This window comes from Budorcas taxicolor, chromosome 15 (assembly GCF_023091745.1).
Source record: "Budorcas taxicolor isolate Tak-1 chromosome 15, Takin1.1, whole genome shotgun sequence".
Taxonomy (NCBI): domain Eukaryota; kingdom Metazoa; phylum Chordata; class Mammalia; order Artiodactyla; family Bovidae; genus Budorcas; species Budorcas taxicolor.
This window is the reverse complement of record NC_068924.1, coordinates 70,335,415-70,349,519: the sequence shown is the minus strand read 5'-3', so window position 1 is coordinate 70,349,519 and position 14,105 is coordinate 70,335,415.

Here is a 14,105-nt window from a genome sequence, read left to right as displayed (position 1 = left end):
GCACTCATCTCACACACTAGCAAAGTAATGCTCAAAATTCTCCAAGCCAGGCTCAACAATATGGGAACCCTGAACTTCCACATGTTCAGGCTGGTTTTAGAAAAGCTGGAAGAACCAGAGATCAAATTGCAAACATCCGTTGGATCATCAAAAAAGCAAGAGAGTTCCAGAAAAACATCTACTTCTGCTTTTATTGACTATGCCAAAAGCCTTTGGCTGTGTGGATCACAATAAACTATAGAAAATTCTTAAAGAGATGGGAATACCAGACCACCTGACCTGTCTCCTGAGAAATCTGTATGCAGGTTAGGAAGCAACAGTTAGAACTGGACATGGAATAACAGACTGGTTCCAAATCTGGAAAGGAGTATGTCAAGGCTATATATTGTCACCCTGCTTATTTAACTTATATGCAGAGTACACCATGAGAAATGCTGGGCTGGAAGAAGCACAAGCTGGAATCGAGATTGACTGGAGAAATATCAGTAACCTCAAATATGCAGATAACACCACCCTTATGACAGAAAGTAAGGAACTAAAGAGCTCTTGATGAAAGTGAAAGAGGAGAGTGAAAAAGTTGGCTTAAATCTCAGCATTCAGAAAACGAAGATCATGGCATCTGGTCCCATCACTTCATGGCAAATAGATGGGGAAACAATGGAAACAGTGACGAGACTTTATTTTTGGGGGCCCCAAAATCACTGCAGAGGGTGACTGCAGCCATGAAAATAAAAGACGCTGGCACCCCACTCCAGTACTCTTGCTTGGAAAATCCCATGGACGGAGAAGCCCGGAAGGCTGTGGTCCATGGGGTCGCTGAGGGTCGGACACGACTGAGCGACTTCACTTTCACTTTTCACTTTCATGCATTGGAGAAGGAAATGGCAACCCACTCCAGTGTTCTTGCCTTGAGAATCCCAGGGATGGGGGAGCCTGGTGGGCTGCCGTCTCTGGGATTGCACAGAGTTGGACACGACTGAAGTGACTTAGCAGCAGCAGCAGCTTCTTGGCAGAAAAGTTATTACCAACCTAGACAGTATATTAAAAATCAGAGACATTACTCTGCCAACAAAGGTCTGTCTAGTCAAAGCTATGGTTTTTCCACTAGTCATGTATGGATGTGAGAGTTGGACTATAAAGAAAACTGAGTGCCGAAGAACTGATGCTTTTGAACTGTGGTGTTGGAGAAGGCTCTTGAGAGTCCTTTGGACTGCAAGGAGATCCAACCAGTCCATCCTAAAGGAGATTAGTCCTGGGTGTTCATTGAAAGGGCTGATGTTGAAGCTGAAACTCCAATACTTTGGCCACCTGATGCAACAGACTGACTCATCCCTGATGTTGGGAAAGATTGAAGGTGGGAGGAGAAGGGGATGACAGAGGATAAGATGGTTGGATGGCATTACCGACTCAATGGACATGAGTTTGGGTAAACTCCAGGAGTTGGTGACGGATAGGGAAGCCTGGCATGCTGCAATCCATGAGGTCCTAAGAATTCAGACATGGCTGAGCGACTGAACTAAACTGAACTGCTCTGGGGTCTGAGAGTGAAAAGGGCACAAATGACCAAAAGAGAAAGGAATAAAAGTAATACCAACAGTCACTTTTTTTTTTTCCCACTAATGCTTGTGTGTATGTGTATGCATGTGTTTATTCCTAATGATAAAAAAATAATAATAAATAAAATTTAGCCCTGTAGAATCTAAGTTTTATTTTGGTTAATCTGGCCCTTTCAGGGATGAAAGATTTTCCGTCTCCTTCAGAAAACCTTCCTCTCCTTTACTCTAAAACCTAAATCCAAGGTATTAAATTTCCTATAAGATAAGAGGGAAGCTCAAGAGGGAGGGGATATATGTATATTTATGGCTGATTCACATTGCTGTACAGCAGAACATTGTAAACCAATTATCCTCCAATTAAAAATAGAGTAAAATATTGTAAAAATTAAGTACAATCACATTGTTTTAGGGGGCTTCCCTCCTGGCTCATTCGAATAAGAATCCAGCTTCAGTGCAGGAGACTGCCTGCAGGAGACCTGGGTTTGATCCCTCGGTCAGGAAGATCTCCCAGAGAAAGAAATGGCAACCCACTCCAGTAATCTTGCTTGGGAAATCCCATGGACAAAGGAGTTTGGCGGGCTACAGTCCACAGAGTCACAAGAGTCAGACATGACTTAACAACTAAAACACCACACCATTTTGTATTTGAGACAACTTTAAATATCATGTGGTTCAACTATCTCATTTAAAAGAACTGAAAATGTCAAAGGAATTCTCTATTTGTCCTCTAGGTGTAAAGCTGTTTACGGGCCAGAATGATTTATTATTTACTTTTGTATTCTTGCTATGCCATTTCATATTTTCAGTTTTTCAAAACTGAAAAACCGCATTATCAGTTTAATGTGCTGTGTCGAACTACCCAAGATGTTTATTGCTTCTCTCTCTCACAGACATGTGTATACCCACATTTAGATTTAATTCTAATCAGGATAATGTGAGTGGAACAAGTTCAATACCTGCCAAAACGTGGCTTAGTTGGACAGAACAATCATCTATTTTTTACTTCACACTTAAAATTCATAACATAGATAGTGAGGAATCTTCACTAATTTTTCCATTTTCAGAGAATATTTTCATGTCTTTCTCAATATGGATGGAATGAAAATCTAAGGATATCGAATTTCACATAAGATTGTCTATGACATTTGCTAATGGCTAAATGAAACCCCATAGATAGTCCAAGGGGTCGCAAGAGTCAGATGTGACTTAGCAACAAAACCACCACCACCATGTTTAAATTACACTTCAATAGCTATCAAGATTGTAGCTGAGCAATTTCACACCCCAAGTGAAATTAAAAGGAGAAAAAGATACAAGGAGATTTAAAAGAGTAGGAAAGGTTTCAAGCTTTCCTTCAAACTTTGACAATACGTGGAGAATTTGATTGACTGACAGTAACAATATAATCATCCTACTTCCATAAAGAGATTTCCAATTTTCAGAGCACTCTCACAAACATTATCTCCTCACACTCACAATACAATGTGATGTGATGATTCCAACAGGAACTGGTTTCTTCCATTTGTATATGAGAAAATTGAGAAGGCTGAGTTCCTTTCCTGGTATTTGGGAAGATTTGCCGCTTTTTAAAATGGCCAGGAAACACCTCCTTTGAGAAGCGGCCATGTCACGGTGGCGCGAGAACACACGAGCCCCCATCTCGAAATGAATCCAGAAGGGCTCATGGCGGACGTCAAGCAACTCCATGTTGCTTTTGAACTATATTTTCATCTTGGCAGAGATGAAGAACACACAGTCTGCTTTGGCAGCAAGCAGATCCATAATAGCCCAATCTAATTAAAGGTCTATTCACTTCCGCTATTACCATTACACTCGGTTGCTCTGCAATGATAAAAGTAAGTCGAGTAGGGCAAATCCCATCTGAAAATGAACAATTCTGTCTATTGACTTCTTTGTCTTTTGTGGATTCGCTTGGTATTCGTTTCCTGGGGCTTTCGGGAGCGACTGTTTACTTAAGTGAATGGAAGAAAAATTGAACACACTGATGTTGACCTGACCTAAGACTTTCATGGCAAAAGCTAAGACCAAAGGGCAAATTAATGCATACATTGGTTACAAACCTTGGAGGCAAATGTTTGGAATGTCTTGAAATTTTAATGCTTTATACTCCATCGGGAACATTTAAAAGCTTTGACCTTAGCCTATAACAATCTGGGGAAAAAAGGAAGGGTGATGAAGTCTGAACTACACATCTAAATTTATGCCTGATAATGTGAAATGTTTATCGAAGCCAGCACAGCAGAATGTGATAATCCATGGACTTGAGATAGGGGAGATGAGTTGTAGGTGTTACGGGTAGTTATCAGTGTGCTCATCCTAAATGATTTCAACTCTATAGTTTTGAGATGGAAAAGCCAAGGCAAAAGGACTGTTTTGCAGTCAGAAAAATCTAGGCTAGGGTTCTAATATCTATTAGAAACCCCTCACCCCAGTGAATGTAGCTAAACCATACATAATCCAAAAGATGGATATGATGCCTCTAAGCTAAAATTTAAACCATAAACTTTATTATTAGCCCTTTCTCCTGAGATTCCCAGACTAAGCTAATTCCTAATTGAGAGATAAGCTTGAACCTCATTTACAATAGAGATTTGAGCAACACGTGGAACCTGGGCTATCAGGGAGGCCAGGAAAAGTGCAAATAACAAAAATCCTTCATCATGTTAAACTTCTAGCCTCAGTACATTCTCTTGTTCCTAATCTTAACCCTCACTCCAGAGACAAATGAAGAGGAAATAGAGCAAAATGCATGTAGTATGGGTTACTGAAACTTTACAGAAATATCTGACAAAGTGCCAGGCATATAAAAACATAAAATGAATTTTAGTTATTGTTATTATTATTGTCATCACTATTGTCATGATCCTCACTATCAGTAGCAACATCTCCAGCAAAATCATCTTTAAGGCATTAGGTAGTCCTATGAAATAGTCCCTGAGTTAGCAGCTTTGATTATAGTCTCTATTCTAAAATGATTCAATATGAACTTTGAATTTGTAAGGACATAAATGATAGGTACAGTAGCTGAAGATTCAGGTCCAAATAATGCCCTCACATAAGACATGCTCCCCCCAAGCGAAATATCTGTCAGACTTCCAACTATCCACTCATTCCCATTCCTGTCATTGTCTTCTGGAGCACAGATGACTACCACCCAGGTGTTAGTATAAACTGAAGAGGTTAAACTGCTTTGAACAATTTCCTCAAGAAGAAAAATGAGACTCAGTTATTCAAACTGAACTAAGTACCCTCTCTCTCTCTCTTTAGTCTCTATGTCCAACTCTTGGGACCCCATGGACTGTAGCCCACCAGGCTCCTCTGTCCATGGGATTCTCCAGGCAAGAATGCTGGAGTGAGTTGCCATTTCCTTCTCCAAGGGATTTTCCTGACCCAGGAATCGAATCCTGATCTCCTGCATTGCAAGGAGATTCTTTACCAACTGAGCTATGAGGGAACGCTACGACCAGGAATCAACTAGAAGGCTACTTTGGAGGCACAGCCAACCTGTGCCCTCCAACTCATATTGAGAGAGGGAATCAGTTGTATAAAACACACCCTTTCCAGAGGCACCGTGTTCCCCTTTGAGGATGCAAATTTTGTGGAAGTCAGACAGTAGTTTGTCTTTCCTGAGAACATGGTGACTGCACTTTAGGGGTCAAAAAACCTTTAAGTATTTAAGGAAATAGCACTAGAATGTCAGATGACTGCAGAGATCTCTTTAAAAGTAAGACCCCCTTATATACTAGAGGATCTTCTTGGAAGGAAAGACAATTTTCATTTTTGTGTTCCTTGCAGGCAGTTAGTTGTCTTGATGGTACAGGGTCATGCTATTAAAATTTGTCCCCAAAATGCATGCAGATTGGACTCTACTCGCTGGCTAGGATTGTTATGGATGATTAGGTTATCCTAGACTTCCTCCTTGCAAGCCATTTAATATAATCACTAAGATGTTCTTCTGTACCTGGATTAATGCCATAGACCAAATGGAAAAGTCAATAGAGACTTTTAAGGAGAAAGCTGCCTGCTGTCTAAGTTAGACCCTAATAATTTGTAAATTTGTTCAACATGTTGGATCCAGGGCCCCAAGCATGCTTGTGGTCAACATTGTAGGTTAATCTCCTCCTGCTGCCTGGATTCCTGTTATTAGAAGTCTTTATTCAATGCTATATGAAAAAAATTGACTTGACTAATTTGTTGGATTAATTGGAATGGCAGATGAACTATCATTTTCATGAGAACCTTTTCTATAAATCAAGACTGTAGGAGTCAGGGGTAAATCTGGGGAGATCATTCCTTCATGTGTCCTTCACATTTCTGCATGTCTTACAAGCAGAAGTACTCTCTCTTTTTCTCCTATATTATCCTCTCAAGGATATTGGTAAAGCAAAAGCCTTGGAAGACAGTAATAATGGCTCCCTCTAGAAAAGTGCAGATTAGTTTGCTGAACAATATAATTAATATGATGTCTCCATCCTGGGCAAAGATTAAGTAGTCTCATTGCCTGTTATCAAAGATATGAATTCTCTAAGCTGAGATTCCTCTCCTATAAGCACATACTGCATATGTAGGTGTCACATAGCCATTTTTGTGCTTTTCCATGGGATGTGTACAAGGTCACAAATCTCTGTCCATAGTTCTTCAGGCACTCTATCAGATCTAATCCCTTGAATCTATTTGTCACTTCCACTGTCTAATCATAAGGATTTGATTTAGGTCATACCTGAATGGTCTAGTGGTTTTGCCTACTTTCTTCAATTTAAGTCTGCATTCGGCATTAAAGAGGAGAATTAAAAAGTTAGCTTAAAACTCAACATTCAGAAAACTAAGATCATGGCATCCAGTCCCATTACTTCATGGCAAATAGATGGGAAAACACTAGAAACAGTGACAGACTTTATGTTGGGGGGCTCTAAAATCACTGCAGATGGTGACTGCAGCCATGAAATTAAAAGACGCTTGCTCCTTGGAAGAAAAGCTATGACCAACGTAGACAGCATATTAAAAAACAGAGACACTACTTTGCCAACAAAGTTCTGTCTAGTTAAAGCTATGGTTTTTCCAGTAGTCATGTATGGATGTGAGAGTTGGAGTATAAATAAAGCTGAGTGCTGAAGAACTGATGCTTTTGAACTGTGGTGTTGGAGAAGACTCTGCAGAGTCCCTTGGACTGCAAGGAGATCCAACCAGTCCACACTAAAGGAAATCAGTCCTGAATATTCATTGGAAGGACTGATGCTGAAGCTGAAACTCCAATACTTTGGCCACCTGATGCAAAAAACTAACTGATTGGAAAAGATCCTGAAGCTGGGAAAGACTGAAGGCAGGAGGAGAAGGGGACAACAGAGGATGAGATGGATGGCATCACCAACTCGATGGACATGAGTTTGAGTATGCTCTTGGAATTGGCAATGGACAAGGAAGCCTGGCGTGCTGCAGTCCGTGGGGTCACAAAGAGGCGGACATGAGTGAGCAGATGGGATAGGTGGCTCTGAGAACCAACACAAATGCTGATATTCTAGATACTGCTGTGGCTGCAGCTGATAATGTATTTTCTCTCTGATCCAGTAGTCTCATATCTTCTGCCACCCTCCATGGAAAACTATTTAGTTTGCAAACAAGGTAAAGTCTCAACCTCTCCAAACTTTTTGACAGATTATGGGCAAGGTCTAGGAATTGTGATAACAAATGTTCTTATCTTATTTGCATATTATTGCATTTTTTGATGGCTAATGTATCTCTATGGTTTTTAACAGTTGCTCTTAAAAGATTCACTCTCTAATGTGGAGGCTGACTCACCCTGATGTCACCAAGTTCATCTTTTCTTTCTCATTGGGAAAATAATTACATTAGCAAATTGTGACTATTTTTCACTGTTTTAAATAAATTAGATTATACTCATGTGCCACTAACTAGGGACAGATTCATGGTAGAATATGGAATATCTGTGAATACTCTACTAAAACAATCCTCAAAATTTCAGCAGCACAAACATAAAATGTATTTCTCATTCTCACAAGTCTACTGGCAATGCCCCAAGAAGAACCCCTTGTTCGGTGACCTTAGCCATCCAGATTGCTAGATCTTGGCTGCCCATCTCTGCCTACACACCTGTCTCAGAAAGGAAAGAGATAATGGACTATTGCACAAGGGCTTTTCACTGCCTCAACGTGAAAGTGACCCATGCTAATTCCACTCATAGTTCATTGGTGAGAATTAGTCAGATGACCCCAACCAAATGGAAAAGAAACTGAGAAGCACAATCTTTCGTATGTTTAAGACACATAGTGCTTTCTAATCACCTATAGAAAATGAGGAAAAAAATACCTTTGAAACCCATTAGGAAAAAAAAAAATTACGATTGGGTCGATATTGGTTCCCAGTGTCTGCACAGGAAAAATAAACAAACATGGCCCAAAACACCTTCCCTGTAGCTAGAATGGCCACCTGGTTATCTCAGAAGGGGATGTGCTCCAAGCATTGTATGAAGCTCTCCTTGGATCCCTCCATCAGAGAACAAATAACGCCAATTGTCAGCCTTGGAAATATTTGGATAAATATTCAGAGACAGTTTTAAGTATATTTCATATACATCATCTCATTTAATTCTCACAAAGCCCAAGTAAAGTTTTATTAGTATTCTTTTGTTTAACTTTTCATTTTATATCAGAGTATAGTCCATTAACAATGTTGTGATAGTTTCAGGTGGACAGCAAAGAGACTCACAGACTTAGAGCACTCTAATTTTAAGAATGAGGAAAGGTAGTCAAGGAGAGGTCAAATGACTTGTGCTCCTGGAAGTATAGCTCTTGAGTGCAGACTCTTCTCCACCTCTACCATATCCTTGTGACATCCACATATAGGTAAAGAATGCACGTGACAGGAAAGGTTTCTCTGGTGACTCAGTCAGTAAAGAATCTGCCTGCAATGCAAAAGGCATGAATTTGATCTCTGGGTGAGCAAGACTCCCCTGGAGAAGGAAACGGCAACCCAGTATTCTTGCCTGGGAAATCCCACAGAGAGCCTGGCGGGCTACCACCAAGTGGTTAACATCTCTTAAAGTCCTACAAGGTCAGTCTTATTGTTAAAAAGTGGAGCTAAAGCATGGTCTGGTTCCAAGCCTGTACACATTCAAGTTTAGCAAAACCCAGAATATGAGGTTAACTAGACTTCCCTGGAGAATCCCATGGACAGAGGAGCCTGGTAGGCTACAGTCCATGGGGTCACAAGGAGTCGGACACGACTGAGCAACTTCACCTCACCTCACCTCACCTCAGACTTCCCTGGTGGCTCAGACGGTAAAGCGTCTGCCTACAATGCAGGAGAACAGGGTTCAATCCCTGGGTCGGGAAGATCCCCTGGAGAAGGAAATGGCAACCCACTCCAGTATTCTGGCCTGGAAAATCCCATGGATGGAGGAGACTGGTAGGCTACAGTCCATGGGGTCGCAAAGAGTCTGACACGATTGAGTGACTTCACTTTCACTTTCCAAGAGTGAAGGAATTTGAAGGCTTTGCAGTCAATCTGAGTTACCTTTTTTGCTCCATTGTGCCTCATAATTTGCGTCATGAAGACTGATGTGACATGTTAGGATCTTAATTATTTGGCTGATATTTGCCTTATTTCCATGGTACATGGAACCCCATCCATATTTTAAAACCTTTTTTTTTCAGAATATAATTGGGTCAGTTATGGTTGTATTTGGGGTGGTAATCAAAAACTGGTGAATTATATTGATAACAGTGTTTAAAGTTCACTAATACTGTATCAAAACTACATGGTAGTATATTGGCCATATTTTAAACAATAATGATAAGCACATTATATACATATTCAAAGCCATTTTATGCCTATTATCTGATTTAGGATTTTACATACCTGGTTAACAGGTAAAGTATGTATTGTTATCACCATAATTGAAATGAAAAAACTGTGGCAGAAGTTAAATGACTTTATTTTTAAAACAAATTAAACATAAACTAGGTTGGGTGACAGAGTGAAATCATGTATTTCTTAGATGTCAAAGAATATGCAGTCTCCACAAGGTGATGAAACTAAATTTGGATCAAATGTAGATTTATTCAGCTTCCATTAGGATAATATTTTGTTACTCTGGTTCTTATCTGGTTCAATGAAATATGAACACAAAGAGAAGTTATAATTCAAACTGGTTTGGTTCACGGTTCAATTAATACATAGTGTTTTGAGACAATAAAGTGCATTCATGACTCCTCCCCCCCCCCCCCCCCCCCCGGTTTTAGATGCATGATTTGGTTGTAAGCAAGTTGCTTATTAAATTGGAATACATTTAGGAAGGAAACAGAAGGAAATAGTAATTATATTTTGAGAGGTTGTTTGCATACCTCTATATCACTTCATCTTTACTAACTCTGTAAAATACCTGCCATCATCCTCATTTTACAAACAAGAAAACTTAAAATATTATGTTGGCTAAGTGTCTTTCCTGTGGTCACCCAATTATAATGTGTGAAATTTAGAATTGCTATAATTTGTTCACAGGTTTTATGACTTTGAAGCTCCTGTAACATTCTTGGGTAGTGTGTGTCTTCTGTGTGTATGATAGTGTGGCCATTCTCCATGGGCAACTATTCTTAATTAACTTTCTACTTATTTTCACCTAATGAGAATATTCTCTGTGCAAAACCTCATGTCGTTTCATCTACCCAATAAGGCGAAGTGAAGGCTCTGTCGAAGAACTTCTTTAGAAACGTAGTTTAGTTTACAATTTTATGAGCACACTAAGCTGTTTTCTGTGACAATGCTCACATCTATACATTCTGGTAAATTCTTTCCAATCACATTTATTTACTGTCATACAATTATGGCCCAGATATTATGGAAGATGCCTAAAGTCCCCAGGGAAAATCTATTCCAATTCATGGAGAAGTGATTTAGAATAAACGAGGAGGACAGAATTCATAATTCAACATCTGGATCTGGAAAATTACCATTTAGATGCAGTACTGACTCTGACTCAGAGATTTGTCTTGATATTAAGAAAGCTTTTTTGTATTACCATCATCCCTTCAAGCTAGGGTGTTATTGCATCTTTCAAAAAAAAATTGCAAACTAATAAAATCTAGAGGAATTCATCAGGTTTCTAGAGTCTGAATTCCACACAAGCAAACTGTCAGCTTTAAGTAAATCAGGCAAAACTCTTTAAATGAGTCAACCTCTCCCTGAATATGGGAAATGGGAAATGTTATTCAGTAGTTAGAATAAAACAGTTTGAATGGTGAGGAATAGATTAAACTTGCTCACAGTTGCTGAGCAGAGATAATAAGAGATGATTTTAAAGTGGAAATTGTCATTTGTGATGGGTCTCCCTGTTAACACACTCACATGTGTGAAGGCATTAGAGAGTATGGGTGAAACCAGTGAGCACGTCTCCATCTCTGTAAATGAAGCATTCATCAGAGGTATCTTCCTGCTAGGGTTTCTCATACCTGGCTTGACTTCCATTCCACAGCCAACCCAAACATCATTGAATGCAGATCAGAGAACCCTGTAAAAAAGGTCCTCTGAAGACATCTTCCCTACTATCTTCAATTTGAGTCTGAATTTGGTAATAAAGAGTTCATGAACTGAGCCACAGTCAGGTCCTGGTCTTGTTTTTGTTGACTGTATAGAGCTTCTCCATCTTTGGCTGCAAAGAATATAAGCAATCTGATTTCGGTGTTGACCATCTGGTGATGTCCATGTGTAGAGTCTTCTCTTGTGTTGTTGGAAGAGGGTGTTTGCTATGATCAGTGCATTTTCTTGGCAAAACTCTATTAGTCTTTGTCCTGCTTCATTCCTCATTCCAAGGCCAAATTTGCCTGTTACTCCAGGTGTTTCTTGACTTCCCACTTTTGCATTCCAGTCCCCTATAATGAAAAGGACATCTTTTTTGGGTGTTAGTTCTAAAAGGTCTTGTAGGTCTTCATAAAACCATTCAACTTGAGTTTCTTCAGCATTACTGGTTGGGGCATAGACTTGGATAACTGTTATATTGAATGGTTTGCCTTGGAGACAAACAGAGATCATTCTGTCATTTTTGAGATTGCATCCAAGTACTGCATTTTGGACTCTTTTGTTGACCATGATGGCTACTCCATTTCTTCTGAGGGATTCCTGCCCGCAGTAGTAGATATAATGGTCATCTGAGTTAAAGTCACCCATTCCAGTCCATTTTAGTTCGCTGATTCCTAGAATGTCGATGTTCACCCTTGCCATCTCTTGTTTGACCACTTCCAATTTGCCTTGATTCATGGACCTGACATTCCAGGTTCCTATGCAATATTGCTCTTAAGAGCATCGGACTTGTTTCTACCACCAGTCACATCCACAACTGGGTATTGTTTTTGCTTTAGCTCCATCCCTTCATTCTTTCTGGAGTTACTTCTCCACTGATCTCCAGTAGCATATTGGGTACCTAATGACCTGGAGAGTACCTCTATTGGTATCCTATCATTTTGCCTTTTCATACTGTTCATGGGGTTCTCAAGGCAAGAATACTGAAGTGGCTTGCCATTCCCTTCTCCAGTGGACCATATTCTGTCAGATCAAATCCCTTATGATTATACAGTGGAAGTGAGAAATAGATTTAAGGGTCTACATCTGATAGATAGAGTGTCTGATGAACTATGGAATGAGCTTCATGACATTGTAGAGGAGACAGGGATCAAGACCATCCCTGAGAAAAAGAAATGCAAAAAAGCAAAATGGCTGTCTGGGGAGGCCTTATAAATAGCTGTGAAAAGAAGAGAGGCAAAAAGCAAAGGAGAAAAGGAAAGATATAAGCATCTGAATGCAGAGTTCCAAAGAATAGCAGGAAGAGATAAGAAAGCCTTCAGCTATCAATGCAAAGAAATAGAGGAAAACAACAGAATGGGAAAGACTAGAGATCTCTTCAAGAAAATTAGAGATACCAAGGGAACATTTCATGCAAAGATGGGCTTGATAAAGGACAGAAATGGTATGGACCTAACAGAAACAGAAGATATTAAGAAGATGTGGCAAGAGTACATGGAAGAACTGTACAAAAAAGATCTTCAGGACCCAGATAATCATGATGATGTGATCACTAATCTAGAGCCAGACATCTTGGAATGTGAAGTCAGGTGGGCCTTAGAAAGCACCACTACAAACAAAGCTAGTGGAGGTGATGGAATTCCAGTTGAGCTCTTTCAAATCCTGAAAGATGATGCTGTGAAAGTGCTGCACTCAATATGCCAGCAAATTTGGAAAACTCAGCAGTGGCCACAGACCTGGAAAAGGTCAGTTTTCATTCCAATTCCAAAGAAAGGCAATGCCAAAGAATGCTCAAACTACCGCACAGTTGTACTCATCTCACATGCTAGTAAAGTCATGCTCAAAATTCTCTAAGCCAGGCTTCAGCAACACATGAACTGTGAACTCCCTGATGTTCAAGCTGGTTTTAGAAAAGGCAGAGGATCAAATTGCCAACATCCGCTGGATCATGGAAAAAGCAAGAGTTCCAGAAAAGCATCTATTTCTGCTTTATTGACTATGTCAAAGCCTTTGAGTGTGTGGATCACAATAAACTGTGGAAAATTCTGAAAGAGATGGGAATACCAGACCACCCGACCTGCCTCTTGAGAAATCTGTATGCAGGTCAGGAAACAACAGTTAGAGCTGGACATGGAACACCAGACTGGTTCCAAATAGGAAAAGGAGTGCGTCAAGGCTGTATATTGTCACCCTGCTTATTTAACTCTGCTCATATGCAGAGTACATCACGAGAAACGCTGGACTGCAAGAAACACAAGCTGGAATCAAGATTGCCAGGAGAAATATCAATAACCTCAGATATGCAGATGACACCACCTTTATGGCAGAAAGTGAAGAGGAGCTAAAAAGCCTCTTGATGAAAGTGAAAGAGGAGAGCGAAAAAGTTGGCTTAGAGATCAACATTCAGAAAACAAAGATCATGGCATCTGGTCCCATCACTTCAAGGGAAATAGATGGAGAAACAGTAGAAACAGTGTCAGACTTTATGTTTTTGGGCTCCAAATCACTGCAGATGGTGACTGCAGCCATGCAATTAAAATACACTTACTCCTTGGAAGAAAAGTTATGACCAATCTAGATAGTATATTCAAAAGCAGAGACATTACTTTGCTGACTAAGGTCTGTCTAGTCAAGGCTATGGTTTTTCCTGTGGTCATGTATGGATGTGAGAATTGGACTGTGAAGAAGGCTGAGCACCAACGAATTGATGCTTTTGAAGTGTGGTGTTGGAGAAGACTCTTGAGAGTCCCTTGGGCTGCAAGGAGATCCAACCAGTCCATTCTGAAGGAGATCAGCCCTGGGATTTCTTTGGAAAGAATGATGCTAAAGCTGAAACTCCAGTACTTTGGCCACCTCATGCGAAGAGTTGACTCATTGGAAAAGACTCTGATGCTGCGAATGATTGGGGGCAGGAGGAAAAGGGGACGACTGAGGATGACATGGCTGGATGGCATCACGGACTCGATGGGTGTGAGTCTGAGTGAACTCCGGGAGATG